General features: G+C 39.9%; 1 pseudogene; it reads left to right on the forward strand.

Annotated features, from left to right (window-relative positions):
* The first annotated feature begins 276 nt into the window (after positions 1 to 276).
* LOC100614393 (eukaryotic translation initiation factor 3 subunit K-like) lies at positions 277 to 774 on the forward strand (annotated as a pseudogene).
* Positions 775 to 4,553: the final 3,779 nt, after the last annotated feature.

Raw genomic sequence — 4,553 nt, forward strand, 5'->3', positions numbered from 1 at the left:
TCATCTCTCCATTGTCACTCTTACAAAACCTGTTCTCTCTCATTAAAAAACTTCCCTGTTCCAGCACTGGTTGTGGAAGGTGACCATAGTCATAGCGATGTTTTAGTAGTTGAGAGTGAATGTGGGCAAGTTGCTCAACAATATCCACAGGTATAATTCTGAGAACCTGGCCTCCCTGGGGAGCTATGTGGAGATACAGGCCAAGGAGAATGCCTGTGATCTAGAAGCCAGCTTGACTGTCCTGAAGCTGTACTAGTTCAACCCAGCCTTCTTTCAGACCACGGTCACCACCCAGATCCCACTGAAGGCCTTTACCAACCCATGCCACACCAGCTTCACCCTGTGCAAGCACATGGTCATCCAAGTGCATCAAGAAAAGCAGCTGATCCAACAGATTTTGTACCTGGGAGATCTGCTGGAGACTTGACACTTCCAGGCCTTCTGGCAAGCCCTGGATGAAAACATGACCCTTTTGGAAGGTATAACTGGCTTTGAATGCTGTTAGAAAATTTGTCTCCCATGTCATGAATATCACTCAGCCGGCATATTTACTGCTGGCTGCTGGCTGAGATGCTCGGGGATTTGACAGCCAGCCAGCTGAAGATATGGATGAGAAAATATGGCTGAAGCACCGATGAGTCAGGGCAGATCTTCATCTGTAGCCAAGAAGAAAGCATGAAGCCCAAGAACATTGTGGAGAAGATCGACTTTGAAAGTGCATCCTGGCTGGGTGCGGTGGCTCACACCTGTAATCCCAGCACTTTGGGAGGCTGAGGCGGGTGGATCACAAAGTCAAAAGATTGAGACCATCCTGGCCAACTTGGTGAAACCCTGTATCCACTGAAAAATACAAAAGTTAGCTGGGCGTGCTGGCACTTGCCTGTAATTCCAGCTACTCGGGAGGCTGAGGCAGGAGAATCACTTGAACCCAGAAGGCGGAGTTTGCAGTGAGCCGAGATCGGGCCAGTGCACTCCAGCCTGGTGACAGAGTGAGACTCCTTCTCAAAAAAAAAAAAAAACCAAAAGAAAGTGCATCCAGCATCATGGCCTCCTCCTAGTAACTGCAGGTTTTAATAAAGATTTGTTGACCTAGGAAAACAAACAAACCAAAAATCCCTTCCCTCTCTTATTCCCAAATCCTCTAGCATCTACCAGAGCCTTGCTACTTTTTTTGTAAATCATTATAATTAATGTTCTTGATAGCATCACAGAAATAATTTCTCCTTTGGCTTTCTAGCTTGTGGGCTTTGCTGATTCCCAACTTTTGGTGAACACCAAAATCTGTTCCTTCAGCTGTCACTTCTGGAGACTGAATTCTCCTGGAGGAAGTCACATAGTAATTTTGATTGGCTGAGTATTCCAGAAGGAAGCCATATGAACTTTCTGATTGAATTCTTCTGTACATAGAGCCTCAGTGTTCTCATAAAGCCACGATTCATTTGACACTTTGTTCACTTCCCTCTTATAGCATGGGCTATTGACATTTTCCAATTTCAACTCCTAATTTCCACTTGGGTCCCCTCTGTACTTTTCTAAAATAAGGCAATTTGTCAACCTGCCTCTTGTCTTTTCAAAATCTCTTCACCTCTGCTTCCATTCTTTCCCTTCTATAATTGCCCCTTTTTCCCCTCCAAAGTAAGTTCCCACATAGGTGCCTTTGATCCCATCTGCTTTTTTGCAATCCTGCCCCATCATTGACCTTTTTTCCAAGGTCAATTTCTTGAACTCACTTATTTCTTTAAGGAAATATTTCTTTCTGTAAGCCAGTAGTTCTCAATTGGAGGTGACTTTACCTCTTAGACAATATTTGGCAATGTCTACAGATACTTTTGGTTGTCACAGCTGGTATGGGGAGGTGCTACTGTCCTCTGTTAGTTGGGGACCAGGGATGCTGTTCGACATCTGCATGGGGAAGATCCTCCTAACGAAGAATTATCCAGCTCAAATGTCAGTAGTTCCATGGTAGAAGAACCCTGCTCTAAACCTGAATCAAGCCCAAATTTTGCTTCTCCAACAAATTTAAATAATATGTTTTTATGACTATGTTTACTTCTTTGAGTTCTTCATTTATCTCCCACTTTTACACTAGCAAACTTCTAGAGTGGAAGTCACTATTTCAGGCTTAATTTCCTTGCTATACACTCCTATCACTGAAAAACACATGATAATGTTAAAAATTGCTACCCACCAGAAATCATTAAGGTCCTTAACAGACTCAACTTTTTCTCCTGGGCGCCTCAAAATGACCTAGGGAGTGAAGAAAACAGATAGGAACACATTCTAACTTGTGAATGAATTCTTAGCAACAGGAGCCTATGATATTAAACTTAAATACTTATTTATTTATTTATTTTTATTATTTTGAGATAGTCTTGCCCTGTTGCCCAGGTTGGAGTGTATTGGCATGATCTTGGCTCACTGCAACCTCTGCCTCCCATGTACAAGTGATTCTCCTGCCTCAGCCTCCTGAGTAGCTGGGCTTGCCCAGCTTATTTATTTATTTATTTATTTAATTGTATTTTTAGTAGAGACAGGTTTTTGTCATGTGGGCCAGGCTGGTTTAGAACTCCTGACCTCAGGCAATCCACCCCCCTCAGCCTCCTGAAGTGCTGGGATTGCAGACATGAGCCACTGCACCCAGCCTATATACTTATTTAAACATTTGTTAAGGTGGATAAAAAATTATTCTTGCTGATTTTTTGTGCTGAGAAATCCTCAACAGTGGCTTCTTGAAACCAGTATTCTTGAAGACACATTTAAAATCCAATTGTGGAAAATAATTTTCTAAAATACATGAGTGTTTTTCAGGAATAATAAAATTGATTAAAAAATAGTCAGGCTGCTTGTACAGATAGGGCTACATTTGAAAGGCTGTGTTGTGGGCATGGTTCCTCACACTGAGGGCATTGTGCTTCTTGAAAATGTCAACAAATGCTGCACTCTTCACGAAGACACCTTGCTCTAAACATTTCCTTCCCAGTTTTCAGTGTTTAATAGGATAACTGAATACATTAAAAAAAACTCAAATTTTTAGTAACATGGGAAATAACCCTAAATTCTTTCTCTCCCCTGTTACTCACATAGTCAGTGGGAGGAGTTGCTCAGAATACTGTGCACTCAGGAATGAATTCTTATTTCCCTCCTTAGAGGAAAGATGATGAAGCATCAAAGAGCAAAATCCCAGACAGAAGCCTTTGTCCTAATGATAAAGAGTAGCTTGCAAGGTTGGATTTTTCTTTCATAGATTTTATTTTATTTTTTGATTTCAGCTCTCTCTAGAAACTATTCTTATACAAATCAAACTCTGCAGTGAAAATGAAACTTGTGATGAAAAGAGGGGCTCTGAGGTTTGATGCATTAGTGCTTATAAAAATTAATCATCAACTTACTTGTTTTCACTAAAAAAGGCCCTTGAGAGTATTCCCTTAAGGAAATAAGGAGACTTACTAGAGACTCAGAACTTTTCTGTCCATTTCATAACCCAAGTGGCATGGACTCTTACCAAAAAGACACAGTGAAACTTTTATGAAAAGTAACCTGAATGTAAACAATCTAACTCTGTTGCATTCCATTTTTAAAAAACAGGCAGTCAATGTAACAGCATCTTATTTATTTGCCAATGATATAGGTAGGGAAAACTTTGTGGATGAGGGGCCCGACTAAGTTGGTGGAAGACTCTTGACAGTAGAGGTTATGAGCTTGGACTTATATCAAGATAGCAGTCAAACCTTAATTCTAAAAGTGACACATGCCATTAGTATTGGTAGATTTGTATAATTTTCCCACATATAGAAATGATTTAATTCACAATCTCATCTTCTAGAAAGTTGGCATATAACTCTTTGTACTGTTTTCAAGGAATTTGTTCAGAAAGTGAGAACATGTATTATGAATGCCTTCAAGTCATTTACCATAACTATTCAAAGAAGGAATGATAAAATTTATAGAGGACAATTTCAGTTCTCTCTAAATTATTCATTTTTAAAAATTCAAAATCAAGATAAAGAGGAAAATAGCTAAAGAAATCCAACAGAATTCTTGTTTGACAGTAATTGGAAACCAGTGATTGGAAGCAGTTGGTGCAATATGTTCTACAAAGGACTTTTTTAATTTTATTTTTTTGGTTGCTTTCACAGCTCTTCACCCTTTCAATGCTGCTTAAAGAAATGCAAGTGCCAAAAATGGTGCTGACAAACTTTCCTAGCTGGACAGAAAAGTTTTGAAAAGAGAGCTGCATTTTTAATAGACTAACTTATATCTTATTCAAATTTTAGGAAAGAATCCTCTCATTGTGAGTTTCTTTTTTTTCTGAAAATAAGAAATGACTCTAGAAGAAAATACAATCTGTGAGCATGATTCAAGGATTTTCTTGCCACCCATGCCTGGTTCTCTGTAGGGCTAAAGTGATAGACACATGACAAAAGGTACCCTCCCCCACCTCCATAATGAGCAGCCAAGCTCTTACTCTTATGGCTCTTTGTTTCTGGGGACTAGAGGCAAAGGGTACCACTTTCAGGCTAGCACAACTTTATTCCCTTCTGAACACCTCCCTA

Source organism: Pan troglodytes, chromosome 2 (assembly GCF_028858775.2).
Source record: "Pan troglodytes isolate AG18354 chromosome 2, NHGRI_mPanTro3-v2.0_pri, whole genome shotgun sequence".
NCBI lineage: Eukaryota > Metazoa > Chordata > Mammalia > Primates > Hominidae > Pan > Pan troglodytes.